The sequence below is a fragment of the Sorex fumeus genome, unplaced genomic scaffold (genome assembly GCF_029834395.1).
Source record: "Sorex fumeus unplaced genomic scaffold, SorFum_2.1 ptg000043l, whole genome shotgun sequence".
NCBI lineage: Eukaryota > Metazoa > Chordata > Mammalia > Eulipotyphla > Soricidae > Sorex > Sorex fumeus.
Genome location: NW_026606100.1, coordinates 10,039,355 through 10,065,846, shown reverse-complemented (window position 1 = coordinate 10,065,846; position 26,492 = coordinate 10,039,355). Strand labels below are relative to the sequence as shown.

General features: G+C 39.5%; 1 protein-coding gene and 1 pseudogene across 1 annotated transcript in view; one reads left to right on the top strand and one right to left on the bottom strand.

Annotated features, from left to right (window-relative positions):
- Positions 1–26,492, bottom strand: part of PRKG1 (protein kinase cGMP-dependent 1) — a 1,343,145-nt gene that overhangs the window by 1,294,631 nt on the left and 22,022 nt on the right. The gene's annotated exons all lie outside the window — the stretch shown is intronic.
- LOC130029593 (vitamin K epoxide reductase complex subunit 1-like) lies at positions 11,939–12,695 on the top strand (annotated as a pseudogene).

The window sequence follows — 26,492 nt, the reverse complement described above, 5'->3', positions numbered from 1 at the left end:
CTAAATAAAAATTTTAAATGTATATTTAAATAGGGCTGGAGCGATAGCACAGTGGGTAGGGCGATTGCCTTGCACGCGGCCGACCTGGTCAGCCCAGGTTCGATTCCTCCACCCCTCTCGGAGAGCCCGGCAAGCTACCGAGAGTATCTCGCCCCATGGTAAAGCCTGGCAAGCTACCCGTGGCATACTCAATATGCCAAACACAATAACAATTGTCACAATGGAGACTGGGCCCGCTTGAGCAAATCGATGAGCAACGGGAGGAGAATGATATTTTAAAAATATTTAAAAAATGAAAATGGTTGACCATGATGATTAGTTATCTGAAGTAAATTTGCACATGGAAATGTCCTAAGTAACTAGTCTAAAAAATAGCTGAAAGTAGACTATAGACCAAACATGATTGTCACCCATTGCCTCTTTTGCAAACCACAACACTCAATAAGAGAGAGAGAACAAAAGGGAATGCCCTGCCACAGAGGCAGGGTGAGATGGGGGGATGGGGAGTGGGAGGGATACTGGGATCCGTGGTGGTGGGGAATGGGCACTGGTGGAGGGATGGGTATTTGATCATTGTATAATTGAAACCCTTCAGTGCCACCCTCGAGATCATCATGCGATGACTGGAATGGGAAGGAATGGGAGTGAAGATAGATGGTTGGCAACTCCACCACCTCCGCTTTGCTGATGACATTGTTTTAATAATACCAAACATCAGCCAAGCGGCACAAATGCTGGCCGACTTTGACCGTGAGTGTGGAAAGGTAGGACTACAGCTGAATCTTACGAAGACAATGTTTATGAGAAACAGCCTTGTTCCTGACGCCCCATTCGCTCTCAATGGAACGACCATCTCCGAATGCAACAGCTATGTGTACCTAGGTCGAGAGGTCAACATGACAAATGACCTGGCACCCGAGCTGCGCAGGAGGAAGAGAGCAGCTTGGAATGCCTTCAAGAACGTCGAAGAAATAGCTAAGAGGACAAAGAACCTCCGGCTCCGGGCACATCTCTTTGATTCCACTGTTCTTCCTGCATTAACATATGCCTCAGAGACCTGGGCCCTACGCAAACAAGATGAGAACGCTATTCAGGTCTCCCAAAGAAGAATAGAAAGAGCTATGCTTGGAATATCACGTTTCACTCAAGTGAGAGAAAGAATCCGGAGTTCTGACATCCGTCGACGATCAAGAATCAGGGACGCTGTCTCATTTGCCAAGGTGTCGAAAATCAGATGGGCTGGTCACGTAATGAGATTTAAAGACGACCGTTGGACTAGAGCTGTTACTGACTGGATTCCACGGGATGTCAAAAGACTGCGTGGCCGCCCACCTACCAGATGGTCAGACTTCTTCGTCAAGATCATGAACGATCGGTTTGAGGCCCTCCATGTTCCCAGAGCGAAGAGATGCCATTGGGCTACACTAGCACGCGACAGGGACAAATGGAGACGTTACTGGCGCCCGCTCGAGCAAATCGACGACTAACGGGAAGTTAAGTGATTAAGTGATTAAGTGATAATTGAAACCCAAGCACAAAAATTTGTAAGTCGTACAACTGTACCTCATGATGTCTCACTAATAAAATTTTTTAAAAAATAGATGCGGGGGCTGTAGAGATGCACAGCAGGAAGGGCGTTTGCCTTGCATGTGGCCGACCCGGGTTCGATTCCCAGCATCCCATATGATCCCCTGAGCACTGCCAGGAGTAATTCCTGAGTGCAGAGCCAGGAGTAACCTCTGTGCATCGCCAGGTGTGACCCAAAAAGGGGGGGGGGGGGGGAAGATGCGTAATAATAGAGAGAAGAATGTTAGCTTTGGTAATGGTAAGAATTCTGAGATAGGGGCTTTATAGCCAAGCTTTAGTGGTTGAAGGGAAGAAAAAGAAAAGGGGGAAAACAGCAATTAATTAGAAACTTCAGAAAGAGTACATAGTTTGGGATATTGGTGCATTACCTTAAAGACTGCATTTAATTTCCACTGTCACTGGAAATAACAAGTTTCTTTAACTAACAAGGACAAAAAAGATGAGAGAAAATATCAAGTGAGAAATGTCAGAACTTTGCAGGCCAAAAACTGGAGAAGCAACAGAGCTAGGCATGCCAATTCCCAAAGCCCGCAGACAGGTGGTGTCAGTGAGCAGAGGGTGGGACCAAGTAGGGGCAGAGCAGCAGGTACACAGGGCCCGCTCCAGCTGGCTTCTCTCTGAACTCCTGCACAGGCCAAAGGACCGGAACATCTGCAAAACTAAAGGATTTCTCTACAAAACCTACAGCTCTTTAGCCTTGATACTGTGACTGATTTCACTTTTTGTTTTGTTTGGGCTCGGGGCCACACCTGGTGGTACTCAGGGGTTATTCCTGATTCTACACTCAGGAATCACCCCTAGCAGTGCTCAGGAGAAATCAGATGGGACGCAAGGAATCAGATCCAGGTCAGCCATGTGCAAAGCTAATGTCCACCTGCTGTCCTGAAGCTCTGACCCCAAAAGACATTCACATTTAAATGGAAACGTAAATGCAGAGCACCCAAGGAGTTTTGAAATAATCTGATTGATAGTTTCAATGATTATTTGTTAACCAAAGAAACACCCAAGTCTCAGGATTCATTAATATACCTAACATATATTCTGTGAATACATTATTAATGTATATTTATCCGCTTACCATATGATGTGTAAGTGAAATCTTCACGTGAAAAATAACATGGGTAGGCAAAAAAAAAAAAAGACCAGTATTTTAAGTTCAAATTTTGCCTCATACTGGTTCTGTGACCTTTAATAAATTACTCCACTTCTCAGAGCCTTTATCTTTAAATTGTTTCTTAATTTACTTTTCAGGGATGAAATGATGAAATGAAATACTGACTGTTGATAGTAAAATCATAGTTGATACATAGAAAACATTAAATATGTAATAATTTTCAATGTCTTATTCTTTCCCATTCCCCTCCCCCCAATCTGCTCCAACTCATGACCTAGAATATAAATATCTCTTAAGAAGTTCTTGGCTTATAAGCACTGTAAAGCAGTTATTTCAATGAGTCATTTCTTCATCTCCTACTATTATTTATGGTCAATACCAAGGTCTATGAAATAGTTCTTATCCTCAAGGAAATTTTACTTAGGTTGAGAAAATCAACATTCACACAAATTTAAGGTTACATCTGATCAACTTTTCCAACAGAATAAATGTGTCTCGGATAAGACCAGTTTAGGAAATTAATCCTAGTAACACTTTATACCCTATAAAATCCCATCAACAAACTAGGATCTTGTAAAATAAAGAACTAAAATCTCTAGAAAAAACTTAGATGGCTCAATCAGTGAACAGTTTGAAAGTAACAATCACAGGAAATCCTTGAAGATCTAGAAAGTAGGTGATTTCTTAAATCCTTATATCAGTGCTTCAACTTGATTAAAATATTGTTATTATTAAATGATTGTTAAAATATTAATAATATATTAAAATAGTTATTAAATATTATTAAAATGGTAAAATAAGTGACTGAAATAGGATCTTCTGAAGCTGAAAATAGTATACCTGAAATGTGTTGCATTTAAGTTGGTTTGGTTGTAGAAAATTAGTTGCATGAAGGAGCATTTTTATCTCTCATAATAAATTTTTTATTATACAGTATTTTATTTTATAAAATTATGTTGCTCTCATAATAAATTTAAGAAAATTTAAGATGTGTCATACTAGGAAAAAGTATGATCCTTTTCATCAAGTCATCACTGATTTTGGATTGTCATTAAGATTCAGCAGTACTATGTAGTAGCACATATGCAAGAACTTGTAACAATGGTACACAAGTTTAGACTTTTACAGTCTTTTAAAGTAGTGTAAATGTTATCACTGCTTTGAAAGAGAAAAATTTTGAAGCCGTAACTTTTGGAAAACTTATTTCAAATCACCCTGTTAAAAACAGTGAATACTGGGACTGGAGAGATAGTATAGCGAGCAGAGAACATTCCTTGTAAGTAGCTGCACTGTGTTCAATCCCTAGCACACAATATGGTACCCAAAACTCACCAGAAGTGAGCCCTGAGTGCATTGCTAGGATTAAGCCCTGAGCCAAAAACAAAAAAATAGTGAATACTATCATTGTTGTTCATTTTATCCCATGATAAATAAGAAATCCAACTTAATATTTATCCAACATTCTATTATTAAATATTAACTATGAAGAAAAGATAAATGGATGTTCTTTAAAATACATAAAATGACTTTTAGTTGTTTTCCTAACAATGACCAAAAAAAATATTATTTGTTAACTACTTTCTCTGTAAGAGTGGTAATATCCTAATCTTCAGTATGGCCACAGGATATATATTTGATATTTTTTTTCTTGAATCATAAAGATTATCATTCCCTCATATGTATGACAAGTTAAATTACTTGCGCTAGATTCCATACCCAGAAAAAAAAGGGGTGCCCTGGTTTGAACCTAGTCAGTTCTTAACTCCAGAAATCACACTCCTATATTTGCATAACACTTTACCCTTCCATCAAAGTCATGATTTCATTTGATCCGCAGAAGAAATTTATGAACTGGGAAAGGAGTTTATTTGTTTTCAAACAAACCAACCAAGAACAAATTTAAAGAACGTGTCCAAGTATCCAAGTTCACAGTTTGTTCCTGTTACTTTCAGGACTGGAATTCAGATCTCATAGTCCAGTGTCATTTCAGTAACATTGTTCTGCATCTTCGGGCCAAGTCCCACAGCACATTCTTTTGCATCTTTTGTAATATGTCCTCTAAAATATCGCAGGTTTTATGACTTGTGACAAGGCATATAAAATATGGCAATAAAGGGAAAAGAAGACATGACTTCTTTTTAAAAATAGTTTCAGGGTAATGATGTTAAACTCTGGGCACTGACTGAAACCTCTCTCAAATATGAATTAGGAAAGGGGAGCTACTTTCCAAAGCGTTGGACCAACTCTGGTAATGAGCCCTCAGTCATAATTACTTAATTTCTGTGATGCCCAATAAATAAGGCCTGTGTGATGATGCTGGTGGAACTGAGTGACCTTGATCATCTTCCTCCAACTGAATTGTTGCCATGAAGTTTGAGTCTTCATTTGTCTCATCTTTATTCTGAAGCGAATTCACCCAGAGTGAAGTAGTAGCTTTTGACTTTTTGTAACCTTACACTATAAAGCTGGCAGTATAAGATACACAGTGTAATATCTGACATCAAAACTGAAATAATAAAAGACTTCAGTTGGTATATTTCCACTCCTGCATCGTTGTTCTTTGGGCAGAGGAAGTAGGAGGAAAGAATGTCATCTTGTGTTTGTGAAGATATCTGCTCATAATTTATCATTGTTAAATACAATTTTTATTTTCAATGAGCACAGGCAGGGACTTTGAAACGCTGACTGAAATTTAGTAAAGCAAGTTAGTTTAAGGGATTGCTATGTAAGGGGGTATTTTAAAAAGATCAAATATCTGACAGATGACAGGTACAAAATTTAACATCCCTGATCACAACTGAGGATTGCCCAAAAATCCAGTGATAGGTAGCAAGGGAATTTGCAGAGAAATAGTATATGTTTAAAGATGCTTGTACTGCACCCAGACAACTCTGCTGATTCCTGAGCACTGCCCAGAGTGACCCTGTAGCACAGAGTCAAGAGCACCAGAGGGTATGGCTCCGAAACAAAAACAAAGTAACAACTTCCCCCTCCCCCAGCCACACACACACCCCTCTCCCCCACCAAAAAAGAAAAAAAAAAACACTTCTACAGAAAAAATCATCTCCCTTACTTGGTTAGGCCAATTTTCCTTGGTAAGACCTTACTTACTTTAGTCAGTAAATTTAAGTCCATCTTCATGCCTGGCTTGATCTGCTGGTATTTTGCTCCTTCCATGACATTGTTTTTGTTTTTTTACATTTCATCTTATTAGTCTTTCCACTTTACTGCTTCCTTTCTGTTATCTGAATTCTCACTTATTCCCCACCCCATGCTTCTCTTCCATTTCCTCTTCTCACAATAAGTAAGATTAAGCAGATTATTGTAATTTTGTTGTTTCCTCTTCAGCCTGCCAAACTCATTCTTTTCGAAAGCTGTAGGCTTTCATTGAGAATAGAGTCCAATTCAGACTGCAGTTACTGGCTGCCTTTCATGTATGCAAAGATGGAAATACTGCCACTCAATTCCTCTGCTGTCTTGGCATTAACCTGACAAATCACTGGATTACAAAATAAGAAAAATTTCTTGTATGCTTACTGATAATTACTTGATTCCATTCCTGAAAGCCAAGAGGAAAATAACTTGGGTCTTCCTGAAACATCTCTCATTTGAAACGCTTATATTTTCATAAATTAGCATATCTGATTTTTAAATCGGGAACTTGGATTTCTTTTTTGGGTTGTTGTTTTTTGGTTTTGGGTTCTTTTTTTTAGAAGTAACATAGAAAATTGGAGCTATTTGTCTTTCTCAAATATTCATCAGTTGCCCCTTAATGGTTTTGATTAACAGGAATAGGTCGTTGGAATAAAGCTTCTTCACAAGAAAAAAGATCTTTCATATTTTATTATCTCAGCTCTGTCTTCATGTGTTTATCTGTGATAAATGCTCAGCTTTATCTAGCATTATTTACCAGAGAGAAACCAACTGTATATAATTATAACAACCAAGGGATCGTTTCTTTTTAGCTTGATATTTTAAAGAATAAATTGATATCAACTGAGATGGCAGTTAGGACAATTAAGGAGTTTGGTTTCTGGGTTGTATACAAGAACATGTGACTGGAAAAGCAAACAATGTGGCCAAGAAATAATCATTTTCCACTTCGGATGATGCCACTAAACATTTGGGAATTACTTTCCTACACTCCAATAACCCTAAGGAGTTTAGCAAAAATTAGTATTCTCCTAGATTGTTTTAAAGTCTTCAATCTTGGGAAAACATCCAAAAATTACATGATTTAATGATAATCACTTTCATGTGATAATTTTTAATTTCAACTAAAAAGCTGCATATTAAATTTTAAATGTAAACATGAACTAAGTTAATGCTAACAAAATTATTGATGATCTGCAGAAGGTTGGGAATATGAGAAGTGCTTGATCTTGCCTATCTTACTCTGGAAAACCATCTAGTAACCTAAAAATAAGTCAGATAAATAGTCTCCCCACTTAAAACTTCATGGAACACTGACTTCTAAGAAAGAACAGTGAGTGGATACACCATTGCGAACCATTATGATTCAGAAACCACTTTATTTCACCCTTGAAACAGAGATTAAGGAGGTGCTAAATGTGCTAACATTCAAATTCCTAACCAAGCCACAGAGCATTGTGGGAGAGTCAAAGGAAAGGAAAGTCCCTGGTCAGCCTACACAGGCCCTACTGGCCTACTATCCTGGACTTTCCTCCTTGCAAAACGGTTTTATTTATTTTTATCCTTTTATTGAATCACCACGGAGTACAAAGTTATTCCTGACTGAGCTTCTGGCATGCAACGTTCCAACACCAATCCCTTCACCAGGGCCCACATTCCTCTTAATAATTTTTGAAGTCTACATTTTTATTTTGCACTGATTCCCACAACTCACAGTCAGTTCCAAGCAAAAAATCTGGATTTAAACTAATGCAAGTTTGACTCTAGGCCTGGCATTGTTTTATGAAGTAGGGTTAATGTGCGTATCTCTGCATCTCCTCATTTCTTCTTTAAAAAAAATTAATACCTACTGTCAAAGTTTTAACAATCAAGGACGGCAATGCACATACAACATACGGTATATCCACTATCACACATAAATGCTTACTATGTCTGTCCTTAGTCTTATCCACCCACTATCATCCTGTCACCATCACTGCAACTACTAGAAGATGAGATTGCTAGGATCAGTATCCTGGAATTATCCACAGCTAACTGGTCTGACTTGGTAAGATAAAAAGAAAACAGAGAGGAGATTTAAATCACAGCTCAGCTAATTGTCCAAATTAAGACATGCAGGTCAATAATTATCACTTGGTGCTTGTCATTCCACATGAAAAAACCTAGTGCAATGACTGGCATCTGTTTCCATGTGTCTCCACGTTCTAGATCAAGTTGCCAGATAATGCAGAGAATTTTTGAAGAGAGTGATTACAAAGTGCAATTTTAACTGATCACCACCTCCAGCTGCTCTAACAGATTGAGTTTATAGATTAAAAGATAATTTCTTTGGCATCCTCTTCCGATTATTAGCCATAAAGGCATAAAAAGGGACACTGGATATTTGTTTTCTTCGATACTATTTTCCTTGGACTCTTTAAACAAAATGATACAGAGAGGCTTAAACAGAAATCTACTCTCTCACAATTTTTGAGGTTCAACATCAGGGTGGAAGCAAGGTTCAGTTTTTCTGAGGAATGAATGAGAATCTATTCCATGTATCACTCCTCATTTCTGGTGATTTTACGTCTCACAATGGAGATGTTACTGAGCCTGCTCGAGCAAATCAATGAACAATGGGAGGACAGTGACAGTGATAGTGACTTTGGAATTTGGGGTCTTTGAGACTTTGGAATTTAGGGTCTTTCACACTGACTTCCATCTTCAGGATTCAAGGCATTCTCTCTGTGGACATACAAGTATTCAAATTTTTCCCTTTTTCAAAGAATACCAATCAGATTGAATTAGAACCTACCCTACTGCTGCCGGACCTCTTTTTAACTAATTACATATGCACTGGCCTTATTCCCAAATGAGGTCACATTCTGATATACTGGGCCCTTGAAAATCAACATGTAAATTTTAAGAAATAACACTCCACCTTTAACATCCTCATTGACTTGACCTATTTAAGTGTGTGTTCCTAATTAAGTTCAAGGAATTTTTCCACTTTTGTCGAACTTGGGATGTCTGATAAGTCTAAAGCTTGCCTGGAAAGAATTCAACCTGATGACAGAATAAAGGTGGCTGCATTAATTAAAAGGGCTGCTCCTCCACTGGCAGCAAGAAAAAAATAGCAGTATTTTCAGGGGACAGAACTGTGTGGAGCAGCAAACCTGGAAGACAAGAGTATTCCAGCAAAGGCCCTTAGGAGAACAAAAGGGAATAGCTAAGTAGAGCACCATCTGAAGAAAGCTATTCAAGGAAGTTCCCACACAGAATGACTTGTAAATCTGATATCCAAAAAAGTCAGCTTTGGCCCAGTTTCCCAAATAAGGTCCCATTACTTGTTATCAATCTATGGGGGGGGGGGGGGAGGGAAGTGGGAGGGGGTGGTGCACACCCAACAGAGGTTACTACGGCTCTGTGCTCAGCTATCACTTCTAGCAGTGCTTAGGGGACCATAAGCGATGCTGGAAATCAAACGTGAGTCAGCTGTGTATAAGGCCTAACCAGTGTACCCTAATCGATGTACTCCAGCGCTGGTGATCTATCGTAATCATACAGTGTTGAAAGCTCATGGTACCAGAACCAATAACTGAAGTCAGGACCTTTTCCCTCTCCAGACACAACAGCGATGGAAAAGAGATCAGCAAGCAAGGACAGGAGGTCAGCCATGCGGCCCTTTGTTTCCCAGTAAGCATCAAGTTTGAGGACTGAATCCAAGAGGATTCAGTTCATGTAAGTGGGTTGAAAATCTTGTAATTTTAGCAGACAAAAAATTTTAATTTACCACAGCTGGGCAGGTACTTGGGACTTATATTAGTATAAGATTTCATCTGGGAGAGAGAAAGAACATGTCTTTGAAGAAAGATTTAAATTAAATTGTAAAGTAAATTTTAAGCCGACATTCTATCAGTCTAGATAGTTCATTCATCTGGGTATCTGCACTTTATAGCACATGGGGGGAGGGGGGCCCACATCATGTAGGAGCTCAATCTTTACAATCACAACAATGCGACTTTATTTTGTTCAATGACGTTATTTTCCAGGCTTAATTTATTTATCTATCTTAACTCAAAAATCACTGTGAAAAAACTAGATAAATTATGCTACACTAAGTATAAATTTAATCAACATAATTAATTTCATTACATATTTAGGAAATGTACACAACCTGCCAGAGATTCAGGCAAGAGAGAGAATAGGAAAGCCTGTTCTAGAAGGCACTTGCCTTGCATGTAGTTGTGTCAGCTGTAACCCTGGTTCAAATCCTGAAACCATAAAGTGTTATGAATACGATCAGTCCTGAGCATTGACCGAGAAATGCCCCTGAGCAGTGCAGGGTGTGGCCCAAAAGTAAATGAATAAATAAACAAAAGTCTGCTCTACCTAACACTGATCTCCAATACAATTGATCACTGTCAGTATTTGAGGTTTAGTAAGAAAACTTGTTAATAATTATTCATATAATTAAGTACCCATTTCAAAAGCACAAATCGTTAAAAGCACTAAATCTTGACTGATAATGAAGACTGCCATTTTAAAGGACATATTTTATTCGTGATTTAAAAACAAAAACTTTATAATCCAGCATAGCTTGGCATTGCTAGGTTGTCCAGAATTCTAATATAAAGGTTGTATTTGATCACTCTATAGTTAAATTCTGAACATCAAGTATAATTCTAACATGTTGAAAAAGACAGTGACAACTAAAAAGGCATTTATATATTCAACCATTAAAACTAAAATACTTGCATAATGTAATACTTTCTGAAGATACTTGGAAGAGTCTCTCTGCCAGTTCTTAATTTTCCAGACTAATTTTTGTTTGTTTTTGTTTGGGGGCCACACCCAGAAGTGCTCAGGAATTACTCCTGCTTCTGCACTCAGGGATCACTCCTGGTGGGCTGAGTACCATATGGAATGCCAGGGACTGAACCCGGGTTGACCGCATACAAGGCAAACACCCTACCCACTATACTAGGCTCTGGGCCCTTCCTGAATACATTTTTAAGTGGAAAAAAACTGGTACTGTGCAGTTTTATTTTTATTTCTTTTCCTCTAAGCATTACTAGAGTTATCAAAACATTAAAGATCCTTTTTTAACTGCCAGAGGAAATCTTTGACTTTAATTCAAATTGGAACTGAACTATGAAAAGTAGGGTATATGGAGAGACCAGAGAAAATACCCAAGGTCATGCATTTTTTTTATTGTTAATCTGCTTTGTGTATAATAGAAGCGATTAAACAATTCCATATAATTCAATTTACTGTAAACCATCTCTGTGAATTTAGCCAAATACAAGACAAAGCACAATGTGGAATGATATTAGTACACAGGTCATGATTTCTTCCAGTTTCCTGGGTCTCATCTCTGCTTTCATAAGCCTAACCTCTGACACAATTATTATATAAAACTTCTCAGTGCCTTCCAGAAAAAATCCTCTGGCAAGCTCACTGTGGAAAGGGCTAGAGATTTCCTTGTTTCCTTGCATAGGGGCTGTATAGGTCATATGGAAGGCAGAGTGATCCAGGTGAAAAATCGGAACGGCAAATTCAGATAAGTGCCCTTTATTTAGTATATGATGCTTTACACAGGTAAAAGAGCTATTAAAATCATAGAATGTTTGAACTAATAGGGCAGTAGAGATAATTTATTCTTAATTCTTGGCTTGACAAAGTAAAAACTGAGGTGCAGAAAATTCATATTCTCCCTCCACCTTTCCATGTCTCACAGGGCTTAATGAGGCCTCCAGTATTAGAATCCAGATCATTTGTCTTCTGCCAAGTGACTTTTTCATTTAGTCAGACTGTCTCACTGATTATGGATAAGACTTTAAGTCTTAACATATCTGAGTTAATTTTAGCATATATGGTTAATACCATGTTCTGTTCTGGATCAATTTATACCAAAGTAAAGGTGACAACAACTCTTCCCCCTCCCAACAGGATAACATCAAAGGGCTGTGTATTTGTTCTTCCTATTTTGTGTTTACTTCTCAAATGTCAAATGGCTTACCTGAGCTCAGAGAGGTTTATACTTAAGGGCTGAGGAGTACCAGAGAAATGATATGGGGGTTAAAACAACTTGCCTTGCCCGCACCCCTCCGGCGGCTCCCGCAGCCATGGGCACTACCTGGCGCAGCCGGGGCTGGGCCCGCCTGGCGCTCTGCCTCGCGGGCTTCGCGCTCTCGCTCTACGCGCTGCACGTGAAGGCGGCGCGCGCCCGGGACCAGGACTACCGCGCTCTCTGCGACGTGGGCACCGGGCACCGCCATCAGTTGTTCACGCGTCTTCTCCTCTAGGTGGGGGAAGGGCTTCGGGCTGGTGGAGCACGTGCTGGGCCAGGACAGCGTCCTCAACCAATCCACCAGCATATTTGGCTGCATCTTCTACACTCTGCAGCTGGTGTTAGGTTGCCTACGGGGCCGCTGGGCATCTATCCTGCTGGTGCTGAGTTCCCTGTTATCTCTCGCTGGTTCTCTCTATTTGGCCTGGATCCTGTTCTTTGTGCTCTATGATTTTTGCATCGTTTGCATAACCACCTATGCCATCAATGGGGGTCTGATGATGCTCAGCTTCCGGGAGTTCCAGGGCGCCCCGAGCAAGGCCAAGAGACACTGAGCACTCACATTCCAGCCAGGCTGACCAAATTTGCTCTGCTTTGTCTGTGAGCCTTGCCAAAGGGGGTCCCATGTGGCCCCTTAGACACTGTAGGCCCACGTAGAATAATGGACCAAATGTGCTATTCTCCTTACTGCACCTCAGTGCCTCTGTCTTTGTCCTCAAAGGCTGGTTCCCAAGTTCCTGCCATTGCCCAAGGAGGGAAGCGATAAAAAAGCATTCTACGCGATAAAATTACTTAAATTAAAAAAAAAACCAACTTGCCTTGTGTGCTGATCCTCCTTTGAATCCTCAAGATTGCCTACGACTCCTCATGCACCAACAGGGGTCACTTCTTAGCACAAGCTAGGAAGAGCCCTTGAGCATTCTCAGGTGGCCCCCAAAGCAATACTTCAACCCACTCATCTATCCATCAATCAATAGCTGACTAAATTTTGTCTCCAAATACTCCCTTTATATTTTTGGTAAAATCTCAACATAGTTGGCGTAAGAGAAACAACCTTTGTGAAACAACAAAAGGAGGTATTACCAAAGGGAAGGGAGGAGAAATAAGTGTGTCCAAAGTCAGGGGAGGAGAAGTGTTTAAAGAGGAAATATCTTGATAGTAGGTGTATCTAGTGGGTAAAACCTGAAACAACAGCCTGCAGTCACATAAAAAATTCCCCTGCCCTATGACTGCCTAAGCAACAACAGAACCAAGAGAAATGTCCCCATGAATACAGTTAATCTTGTGAATGATCAATGTAATCTGATTACTGATAAATGGAAAAAAACCTCTCCAGTGTTCTTTGTAAAACTCACAAGATAAAAAAGAGTTCCAATAATGACTTGGACTAACTATCCCAGCAGGGACTCAAAGCCACACATGTACTGGTTTAATCAAAATAAAGAGATATGTGTTTCATGAACATCTGGTTTGTGGATAGGATTCATACGCACAACACGAATCAGGCTTTTATTTTTAGTTGACAGAAAATTTGCAGGCAACTAGATTAGGAGAAAAAGAAACCATTTAATGCTTTATCTACTCTGTACTGTCTGCCAGATCTGGTAAAGATGAAAGACTTCAGACCAAGGCAATTGACCGAGCTGGCAAAAATTTGTTCCATCTTTTTGGAAAATGGGTCAGAGTTAGTAACTAAAGATAGAACTGAGATGGAGAGATACACTGAATAAACAAATAAAACAATGTCCCAGGACTAGTAGCAAGTTTTAGCAAAAGTTGTAGTTTCTGATAAGTGCAATGGGAACAAAGATGAGAGGCTATTGTTTGGGAAAATTATGCAAGTCAAGTTTCTCAGCAGGCCCTAGTTCTCTGGGATTCTTCCACCCCATACAATTCACACAAGAAACTCTGAACCTACTTTTCAGTGATTTCCATTATATATTTGTGTATGTATACAGATACACACACACACATATATAACATATACATATATGATTTACTTATTCTTACTGGATTCTGTGAAAAATTTGAATGGACAATAAAAAATGATATTTGGGGGGCTGGTGAGATAGCACAGCAGGTAGGGCATTTTCCTTGCACGTGGCCAACCCGTGTTGGATTTCCAGCATCCCGTATGGTCCCCTGAGCACCGCCAGGAGTAATTCCTGAGTGCTTGAGCCAGGATTAACCCCTGTGCATTGCCAGGTATAACCCAAAAAGCAAAAAAAAAAAAAAAGGTATTTGGTAATATCTGATCTTCATTTAATTTAATAGGTTCAACTCAATAAAACTAATCTACATGTTACAAGGACCATCACAATAGGATGTCCATTTTATAGGAAATCCAGAAATAGGTACATAAATTAGTAAATTTAAAATTGTATATCTTTTCTCAACTAAGAAACATAGGAAAAATTTTGATAATCACTTGTTTCTAAAATGTGTTCAGGTCTCAAGAAGCTTATTACTTTACAAGCTGAACTATCTAAAAGTACAGTGAACATTTAGTTTTATAGGCAAGTGAGTTAACATGAGACATATTTAATGTATATTAACTTATAATGACAAAATTATTAAACATACTTAGTATTAATAAAAACAAATTAGTGAATTATTAGAGTTTTATCATTTTTATTTTAGCATTTCAGGAAGAATAGTTTCCTGGAAGTCCTGGTGATTTAGGGAAGCTCAGTTTTGTGTGCAATGGGCAAATACTTAGAATCACTATCACTGTCACCCTGTTGTTCATCGATTTGCTCAAGTGGGCCCAGTAATGTCTCCATTCGTCCCTGTCACATGCTAGTGTAGCCCGATGACATATTGGGGGCTCCTTCAGGGTCAGGGGAATGAGGACCATTCATTGTTACTGTTTTTGACATATTGAGTACGCCATGGTTAGCATGTCAGGCTCTGCCGTGCAGGCGGGATACTCTCGGTATCTTGCCAGGCTCTCCGAGATGGATGGAGGCTTTTGGGCAGCCTCTAATCACCTTTACAGGTGTTCCTAGTCAGGCATATAGGCGGGTGTGATACTCTCAGTAGCCTGCCAGGTTCTCTGAGAGTGAGAACTAGAGAATAGGAGCTTGATTTTATAGTCTCTGGATGCTACACGGTAGTTGGTGGGTGTAATTGTCTAGCTACTGGAAGGTGGGGGAGCTGGGTGGAGAAGGCCCAGTTTGGAACTGAGCAGGCTTGGAGATCTCATCCCTGGGTCCTGCACAGCTGGGTTTGTCTGCCGGTTCCTCATGCAAGCGTGTAGAGACTGGTCTCAGCATGGCTTTGGCTGGGTCCTGGAGGCCTTTAGCTGTTGGGGCTCTGCTTGGGGTTGAGAGGGGATACTCAACCCACCCTCTTCCAAGGGGCCCCAGTGAGGACAGCCAGGCGCAGGGCAGGAGACTCTGCCTTGTTCTCCTCCGGGAGCTTGGTTTTAGAGTCTTTGAATCCTGGCCGTTGATGGGGTTACACGGCAGTTGATAGGTGTAACTGTCTAGCTACTGGAAGGTGGGGGAGCTGGGTGGAGGAGGCCCAGTCCTGAACCGAGCAGGCTTGGAGATCTCAGCCCTGGGTCCCGCACATCTGGGTTCCTCTGCCAGTTCCTCGTCCAAGCGTGTGGAGAGTGGTCTCAGCATGGCTTTGGATACTTAGAATATCTGTGATTTTCACCAAGATAGCATTGCAAAACATCACCTACCCTTGGCCATGGTTTTCTATTCCTGCAATTATGTTTAAAAAAATTACTGTCACTGTAAATTCATGATCCGTGTGACTTAAATATGTGAAACTAGACAGCAACTTATAGTTTTCCAGTCAATAGATCATGAAACATTTATATAAAGTTCATTATGAAGCAACTATAACCCTATAGTTACTGCTAATATCCAGTCCACCCATTCAATATTAAATAGGCCAAAACGTTTCATTGGAGAAGAGTAGTCTATTTATCCTAGATAAAATAAAAAATACTTGTGATTCACTGTCACTGTCCTCCCATTGTTCATCGATTTGCTCAAGCAGTAATGTCTCCATTGTGAGACTTGTTGTTACTGTGTTTGGCATATAGAATACGTCACAGGTAGCTTGCCAGGTTTTGCCATGTGGGCGAGATACTCTTGGTAGCTTGCCGGGCTCTCCAAGAGGGGTGGAGGAATTGAACTAGGTTCTTCAGGGTCAGCTGTGTGCAAGGCAAACGCCCTACCTGCTGTATTATTGCTCCAGCCCTATACTAGTGATAAATATTAATATTTTAAAATTTATAGTTACTTGGACACACATTCCTTAAATTCATATGAAAGAACAAAATATTCTAAATAGTCAAAGCTATACTGAGGAAAACAGAAATGGAAGTCACTGGCTTTAAACTGCAGTGCCTAGGAGATATTACTGTGGACAAGCTGCTTGCCTTATATGTGGTTGACCCTGGTTTGATTTTCTGGCAACAAATATGGTCTATGAGCACAGTCAAGAGTGAAACATGACCACAGAGTCAAGAGTACACCCTGAGGACCAGCAGGTGTAGCCCAAAAAACAAACTATACTACAATGCCATAGTAATCCACACAGTATGGTACTAGAACCAAAATGGACATAAAAATAGATTAAGTCCAAAACATATGTATATGGTTTGATTTTCCTAACCAAAATGGATATTATTGAGAGAAGCCATAAATAGGATTTTAAAAAGGTTTTAAGATATTTTGATAACCACAATCTTAATAGATAAAGGAAACAATAAGTGGTAACTATTGTGGGTTTTATCCTCACCTCCTACAAGGAGATACAGTAGTAGAAAATCCACAGAATTATACAGTCTTCTACCATTACAGAGTTTGCAGTGATGAGAAAGGGAAGACTTTACTAGCTTCTAATCTTTTCACCATAAAGAATTCCTTTTATAATATTCACTCATGAATGCTGTTATCAGTGTTTTGGACTACAGAATGTATTTCCTAAGCAATAATTTTCTCATTTCCCTATTTTAGTAATCAAAAATGTGTAATTTCCAAGTATTTTTGATGTCCAAGAGAAAATCATATGAGCACACTAGGTTAGTTTGATCCCAATCAAATGTTTTAGTAGAACTCTATTTATATATGAGCTACTGTAGGATTCAGATATTTTTAATATGGAAACATCCTTATATCTTATCATTGGAAGACAACTCCTTGAATTTTTGAAAGTATATCAAAAGTATTTGGAGGAAAAGTCAGGGATTATCCTATTCTCAGTGGATCATGGAAATGAGACACACTGACCTAGGAATCAGAAGATAAAAATTCACCTCCTCCTGATTCACTGCCTTCAATAAAAACTAATGACAATCTTAAAGAGGCAGCATGTTATATTGTTTAAGACCATCACCCCTAGAGAAAAATAGCCTGGATTTGAATCCTGACATTTAAAATACTTAACCTTGACAAGACCATCATAATAAAATTCTTGAAAGCACATAATAAAAGAAAAATCTTAAGAGCAGAATAAGAGATGATACACTGCTTAGAGAAAAATATAAAAATCATTATAGACTTTACGTCAGAAACAATCAAGCTAGAAGGTAGTGTAGTGACATTTTTACAGTGTTGAAAGAGGGGCTGGAGCAATAGCACAGCGAGTAGGGCGTTTGCCTTCCACGTGGCCGACCCGGCTTCGATTCCCAGCATCCCATCTGGCCCCCTGAGTAATTCCTGAGTGCAGAGGCAGGAGTAACCTCTGTGCATCGCCGGGTGTTACTCCAGGCTCTGCACTCAAAAAGCAAAAAAAAAAAAAGTGCTGAAGGAAATGAAAAAGCCAGTCATAGACTTCTACGTCCAGAAAAAAAGGCTCTGCAAAGTGACAAAAAGTACACAATCCTTTAAATAATGTCTGGAAGATAATAAGCATTTTAGTTATATATTTATAATAAAATTACAAAAATGTATTTGAAATAAATAAATCACACATTTATGATATTTTATTTATAATAAGTGATTTAAGATCATACCAGAAGAAAAAATTCTCTTCAACAAATGGGGTTGGAAAAGCTGGGGAGGTAGAAGCAATAAATTTAAAACAGACTACTATCTAACTTCATAAAAATTTCAAAATGGATTAAAGAATTTAATGTAAGATCTGAAACCTTAAGTACAAAGAAGATAATGCAAGTGAAATGTTCCATGACACCGGTGTTAGAAAGAGTTTACGGGGGGTGGGGGGAATAGCAAAGAAACCAAAGTAAATAATTCAGAATATATTAAAATAAATAGAAACAAAAAGACATTCTATCAAAGAGAGATATTTGCACACCATGCATCTGATAAAGGATTAATATTCAAAAATTAAAGCATTCCAATACCTAGGGCTGAAGAAATAGTACAAGTGTTCAAGTACTGACCTTGTATTTGACTGAGCCGATTCAATTCCAAACATTACCAATGGTCCCCTTGCACTTCTAAGTGTGATCCCTGAGCCTATCAGGAATAAGCACTATGCACAGATGGGTATGCCCAAAATTAAAATGGGGGAGAGAAGGAAGAGGAGGAGGGAGAGGGGATGGAGAAGGGGAGGAGGAGGGGAAGAGAAGGAGAGTTGGGGTGGGAGGAGCAGGAGAGGAAGAGAAAGAAGAGGAGAGGAGGGGAGGGGAGGGGGAGGAAAGGGGGTAAGGAGGAGAGAAGGAGTGAGTAGGATGAAGGCCTGTGAAGAAGGAGGAGGAGAGGAGAAAGAAGATGAGGGGGACAAGAGAAGGAGGGTGGGAAGGGGGAAGGGGAGAGGACGAGGGGGGAGGAGGAGGAGGGAAGGAAGGATACAGATGCCTCTACAAAAAAGGTGATGGGAACAGGCCAGAAGTGAAAACTGCATAGATATGGCCCATAGCGTGAGAACAGGAAGCCAAATGGTGGGAAAGAGGGATGGGCACAGAAAGAAAATAAGGTCAGAAATGGACCACGGTCTGAGAAAGATTGAGAAATATCGTTTTAGAGGGGCTAGAGGTTTCGAGAGAACCAAGACATAATACTGACAGACGTGTAACCAGCTTAACTATGACTCCAAATCCCCAGCACTACCATACGGGGAGGGGAGAGGGACATGGGGACACTTAGAAAAAACAAACAATCCAGGGCTGAGGAAACAAGGAAGTTTTTGGCAATTCATCAGCTTTAAATAGGAAAAGGAATAATTTAGTCAGAGCTGATGGGAAGCTAGTGGAGTTAAAGGAAGAGTTTCTTATAGGATCATTGGAAAGTCACTTGATCGGTCTGAATCGTAGCTTCCTCAGTTTTAAAATGAAGATAATGATACCTTCTTCACTTAGCTGAGTTTAGAATTAATAACAAAATTTCTCTAAAAACTGTAAGACCATAGAGGGCTACAGGCACAAATATTACTCATTGACTTTCAAACAGCTTTAGGAAATACATGGTATTCAGTAAAAGTGGTAAAGACAGAGCATTTTTCATTTACTATAGAGGCCTAAAATGAATCTTTGGTTATCCACTCTAGCCTGAAATAGTTGCTGCATTTGTGTCAACAAAAATAATTTTATTCAGTCATAGTATCAAGATTTAAAAAGATCAAGATTTAAAAAGATAATGTCCTTAAAGGCAAAATCATGAATATGGCTGAGTAGCGATTATAGAGATTAAGATTCAAAACCTACAGGTACCACTACAACCCCCCCAAAGCACTGTCAGGTATGCCGCCCCCCCCCATAAGCAAATAAATAAAAGTCACAGGTAGAACAAAATGCTTCTGCTTATATTTAAAATATACACACTATATAATATAGGATGACTTTATAATGTTTTACTACTTGACAGAAAGATTAAAGAGACGTGAGCCTGGTTCACTGATCTCTGAACCAATATCATCTCTCTGCCCCTCACCAAAGATAATGTAGTCAATACAAGATGGCTGCTGGGTGAAAATAAAATGCTTTCTGGAAGGCAATGTACTGCATGTGTTTGTGAGGAAGCGCACGTCACCGAGACTGGCCTGAAGTTCATGGACCTTCCATGTTCCAATCAGAGCATTCGGCGGGCTTCCTACACCATTTCTTTGAGCTTGTCAACAAATACATCCACAGAATGTTTATAGCCACTCATCTAAATAACTAGGGCCAGGCATAGGGCTCCATGGTGAAGTGCATGTGTTGCTGCAGGCCTGGGTCCCTGGTCGCACAATAAGTAAATAAATAAGTAAACGAGTGACAGTTACTGAACTGTAGTAACCCAAATTGAATCTAAGCCTGCGGTCCAGGAATGTCTGCTAACTTTAGAGATAAGTGCTTTTTTCACCGACCTACCAATGGAATGGATAATTTAAATGCTTGATATATAACAGTCTACGAAACAGCACAATGTCTTGAACATAGTGGGTATTAAATAAATATTTGATGAAGATAAAGGGAGAAACAATGCTTAGTAATTGCAATTTGGAACTCTTGCAAAAGTCTGGGAGAACAGTTTAATAGCAATCTGGACATTCTTTCACAATTAAGTAAAGACACTATTATATTGAGCAACTTTCAGCCAGGGCTGCAGTGAAAATGCTTTTTCACTTAAAAAAGAAATTTTATTAGCTAGAAGTAGAAGGCTTTGTTCCCTGGAAATGCAGAATTTTTTTGAGAAGAAATACTTTGCAACCATTTTTCACAGAATTTTTTGAGAAGAAATACTTTGCAACCATTTTTCAGTATACTGAACATATATGGCAGAAAAATATTCAAGGCCCCATCATACAATCAGTGATATTCTGCTCCAAGATTACCACCAGCTTTACTCTTTATTACTTGAAAAATTAAACAGAAGACAATTACTTCAACCCAATGTCCATCTGTTCTTATTTTATATTCAGTCATGTGTCATATCTAAGTCACATTGCACTGCCTAGTCAGAATTGCAGGATTAAACAAGTCACTGTGAAGTCACAAAATGATTTTTTCAGCCCTTCATCTTCATGGTTTCCACTGCACCCAGTAATATGTGCAGCAAGACCAAAATATCTGACCAGCGTTGACCAGCGTTACCTCCACACACCACTTCATCACTGAAGGGGAGAGATACTGAAACTTCAATACTGTGTGTGTGTATGTGTGTGTGTGTGTGTGTGTGTGTGTGTGTGTGTGTGTGTGTGTTTGTATTCAAGATGATTTCCCCATAAAAAAAAAACTATTTTTTTAACTCTACTCTTAAGGAATACTTATCCTTACCACAAGCTCCAACTCTGGTTCAAAGCATTTCTTTGAGCTTGTCCACAAACTCACAAAAATTAGGACAATTGCATCTGATAACTGTATCTTACATAGGCAGATATAAGAAAAGGAAAAGGCTCGGTGAAGCACCGCAGAAACTAAAGAGAGTACCTAACCTCAGCAGTGGTTCCTTTAAGGCAGCAACAACCTCTTCCCCAATGGTAATCTATTGGGCTTAACATCCTGTTATGCTCCCATCACAGAGTAACACTGAAGATTTTTAAATACATTCAAAAGCAACAGGGAAAGAAGATGCAAACACTACCAAGAATATAGCTTGACAGAAACCTCTTAACATATATTAGTCATGCTCAGAGTAAAATAAAGTTTTTTCTAGCATAACTTTGTGGGGGTGGTGCACATCTGATGTACTCGGGGCTTACTCCTGGCTCTGTGCACAGGGATTAGCCCTGGCCGTGCCTGGGGGATCAGATGAGATGCTGTGGTAGCTCAAGAGCCTTCACCTCTGTGACATCTCTTCAGAACCAAAAGAGATAACTTTTTAAATTTTCTAATATTTCTTTTTTATTTTAAAGAACCCAGTGACTTTGCTCCTAAAAATAAGTGTTATTATTTAAGCATGATAATAATGTCCTCTCTCACATATTAAGACTTTAACTTAGACGAGAGCAACATGACGCTCACCATAGCCATGCTATGGCACCATACCCCGTGCCAGGCTACTTCACTCAGGGCGCCTAGGGGTGCAGGTGAGAGCCCTCCCCGCCCCAAGGGGCCCAGCCCTGGCAGCCGAAAACCTCCCCACACACTCAGGCCGAGCCTCATGCATGAGTGAACATATTCCTGGACACATCACAAGACACACCCTACCCATTCTCTGAGAGTACCACACCACATTTGATGGAGTTCAAATAGTAGCCAATCAATCATAGAGGAAAAACTACATATATGCATATATACATAGCTTTGGGCTGGAGTGATAGCACAGCAGGTCGGGCGTTTGCCTTGCACGCGGCCAACCATGCTAACCTGGGTTCGATTCCTTCACCCCTCTCGGAGAGCCTGGCAAGCTACCAAGAGTATCTCGCCCACACAGCAAAACCTGGCAAGCTACTGGTGATGTATTCAATATGCCAAACACAGTAACAACAAGTTTCACAATGGAGACCTTAGTGGGCCCACTCCAGCAAATCAATGAACAATGGAGGACAGTGCTACAGTGCTACATAGTTTCAGATATATATATATATATGCATATATATATATATATATATATATATATATAGGAAAGCTCACATAACTCAACCTTTAACAACATGTTAGTGATATCCTCAAGAATGTCTTAACGGCCCCTGCCAAAATAGAACAGTCTTCATACTGTTTCCTCTATGGATACTTTCCTGTTGCATTTTCAGTGGTTTTTCATACCAGACAATAAAAGGTAAAGGCCCTCCCGTTGATCGTCGATTTGCTCGAGTGGGCCCAGTAACGTCTCCATTGGAGACTTTGTTGTTACTGTGTCTGGCATATCGAATACTCTCGGTAGCTTGCCAGGCTCTCCGAGAGGGGCAGAGGAATCGAACTCGTGTCGGCCATGTTGGCCGCTTGTAAGGCGAACGCCCTACCCGCTGTGCTATCGCTCTAGCCAATAATATAAATTTTTAAAAAAAGATTTTAACTTAGAAAACACTGAGGCATTGAACAAAATGACTTAAATAGTGTTCAGCTGTTGAGTGGCCTCTCTAACTGCCAAATGTGACTCAAATCATTTTAAGATTCAAATCTGACAAAGGAATGGATACCTCTTATAGCAGAATATGTGTTTTTTTAGATTATTTATGTTCTTGTTTCTTGCTTCAAAGTTTTATTAGCGTCCAACTTAAAAATTTATAACGGTTTGACCTCCTTTGGATAAAAATCCAAATTTCTAAATACAGTCTACAAGGTAATAGCAGAAGTAGAATAAAATCCATAAATGCAGGAATACTGTCCAAATTGCTTTCCATAATTAATTCAACTAATCCCCACAATTACTCTATGACACATATTCTCTTAGGATGCCATTAATGTATGAAACAATATGAAAAATCCAACTAATCTAACTTGGATATCTGGGTCTTTGGTCCCTACTCCTAACATCTAGACTTCATTGTGTGTGCTGGACCCTCAATGTTTCTGGAGCTCATCACCCTTTCTGTCACCTATTCTTTCCCAGCTACATGGCCCTTCTCCCTGGGCTCCAATGACCAGTATTCTTCTCTAGGCTGGTTCTTCACACATGTCCTTTCTTCTGCCCAAAGCGTGCTCGTTCCATTGTCAAAATTTAATAACTCGTTGAGTCTTAGTTTAAATGTTAGCTCGTAAAAAATTCCCTCTTTTGCCATTCCATCAAATACATTCATATTTTCTCTTTATTCTCTAACTCTTTTTTGAATGCCACCTTAGACTTCATTATGATTGAAATTATTCTTTTTAAATTATTCCACAATAGTTTGCCCTTATTACTAGAGTAGAGGCTGTGTATAACTGACATCACTGCACCCTCAGTGACTAGTAAACACAGCAAATGACTTGAATGTTCTTCACAGATTTTAATTTATGCTGTAATTCTGAATGTTGGTAGTACTTTCTGATATATTTCGTCATTGTATATGCCTGGAAGGTTAGAGTAGATGGATTTACAAGGTAGACAGCATGCTTTCTGGTAGGAGAAATATTCATTTATGGAGGTAATGACTACTTGGTACAATAACTGTAGAAGGGAAATACGTACGGACTAAATATACAGAAACCTTAAAATATTGTTACTAGTTCATCAAGGCTGGTACTTAATAAATCTGCCTTTGAAGACCATCACCTGTTTTCCTCTAAATTTCTCAGACAAGAACTAACAAGAAGTTCTTTTGAAGAGGTCTTCCTTAATCTCCAGGCTCTCATGGAATTGGGGATGGGAGATCTCCCCACATCCCCCTGTTCTTCCAGGAGCGAGGCAGTCATGACCATGAACTGCCTCTAGTGCCACATAAGCTCATTAACTAGCCATGATCCAGAGACTCATAAATAAATCTCACAAGAGATTAACAAACTACAGAGATGCTTCTGGACTCCAAAGTCACCATGCCGTTAAAAATATAACTTCAGCTGTATCACCCCATCAAAATTTTAGAATTTCTGGAGTGCAACATCTCATACTCTACACCACTGATATACCAGGAGAAGCACACCACATAGGATGGGATGTAAAGTAGAATGCAACCAGTTTCAATTAAGAAAATATTAGCACACAAGGCTTGACCTGTAACAGCATGTTAGTAATCTCTTATTACAAGGGCTTAATGGCTCTAGGGTGAGATACAACAATCTTCACATATTTTCTTCTAAGGAAATCTTTTTTGAGCATTTTTAGTGAATTATTTATTACCAGCAATACAAAATAAATTATTTGTGACAGGCTTGAGTGGTCATTGGGAAAAATGTAAATAATGGTGGTGGGAAGGTGTAATGGTGGTGGGATTGGTGCTGGAATACTGAATACAACAAATCATCTTGAACAATTTTATAGAAATAAAATAATAGTTTTTAAAAACGATCTTCCTTAGAGACAAAATAACAGTTGCCAGCAGGGTAGGGGTGGGCATAGAAGCAAAGGTTGGAGAGGGTGCTCTGGACTGTGATGAGGAGTTATTCATACTTTGGTGATAGATGTGATATGGAAACATACACTTAAAACATGTGAGATTAAAATCCTATAATATGCAAAGTACTATTAATCAATATTACCTCAATAACAATACAATAAGATGAACTCGAAACGGGTTGGAGCCATAGCACAGCGGGTAGGGCATTTGCCTTGCACGCGGCCGACCTGGGTTCGATTCCTCTGTCCCTCTCGGATAGCCCAGCAATCTACCGAGAGTATCCCTCCCACACTGAAGAGCCTGGCAAGCTACCCGTGACGTATTCGACATGCCAAAAACAGTACCAAGTCTCACAATGGAGACTTTACTGGTACCTGCTCAAGCAACTCTACGAACAACAGGAGAATAGTGCAGTGCAGTGCTTACTCAAAACAGGTGATGGACCTACATATAAAGTGAATAAAATAAGACTATTATCAAAAAGTGAAAGAAAGGTCCTTCTTACCCTGAACTTGATTGTCACTCTGTCACTTGACAGTCATCTGATTTCATCCTACCTGCTGAACCCATGCAGAATTCATCAAATACTTTAACTCTAACTGACCGTTAAAGCACCCAGACGAAGGACAATGCCCCAGGTGTACAGTAGCACTGTCCTCCCATTGTTCATCGATTTACCTGAGTGGGCCCAGTAATGTCGCCACTGTGAGGCTTGTTGACACATTTTCTGGAGTGTCCCCAAGATCTTTACTGAATATAGAAGGATAAAAATCAATCAAACGACTTAAAATGAAATCATATGTTTTGGAACCAGAGAGGTAACTCTGCAGGCGAGGAAGATTTTCATGTTGGAGGCTGGTTCCAATCACCAGCACCACAAGGTCCCCAAGCACAACCAGGAATCAACCCCCCACACCAAAATTGGAAATGGGTCTCTGCATGGCTGGGTGTGGCCCCCAAACCCCAATAATTTGTCTTTCTAGATAAACAAACCACCTCTTGTGATTCTTCCAAAGATTCCTTTTAAAAGGTTTTTCAACCTTTTCACAAATGCTTCTATTAGGTCACTTCTAGTGACATTTGTTTCACAGTCCCTTTCAGAAGAAAGTTTTTCCCATCAACTCCCCCGTTAAAATATGTTGTTCAGTTCAGTGGTCCCAAGTGAGGAAGAATATATTCTCTTTCTCTTAAGAAATAGTAAGGGTAGCTAGAAACATTTCAAATGCACCTCACCAGGTAGAAGGGGGCACTATTGGCAACCTGGTGAACTCATCCAAATGCTAATCATCCTACAATGCACAGGACAATCACTCCCTCCCCAGGCCTCAGGATCCCCATACAGAAGTCACCATACAGTAAACACCAATAGTTCCAGGAGGAGAAATGTTAGCATACTGAGTCTCACTGGGGAAAGTATGCCCACTTGTGGGAACTTGGAAAAGGTGGTGGGCAGGAGGATATGCTGTTTCAGTTACCAGAACACCCAACAATTTAGAGAATTACCATGCATCGAAGAATTATTCTGACAAACATGTTTCAAATTTTCCATTGTCTATTTACATATAATAGCAATCCACATATAATTATGTAAGCTAGAAAATGAAATGGCTGTAGGTAATCAAAGTATTTCTTTTAAACCGTTTAAAATTATAATAAGTTTGCCAGGAATGCAACCACTATGCGAATTAAAGAATGTGATATTTTGTTTTGTTAAAGACTTTAAGGGATTAATCACAGTTCTGGAAAATTTAGATTAACTAGAAA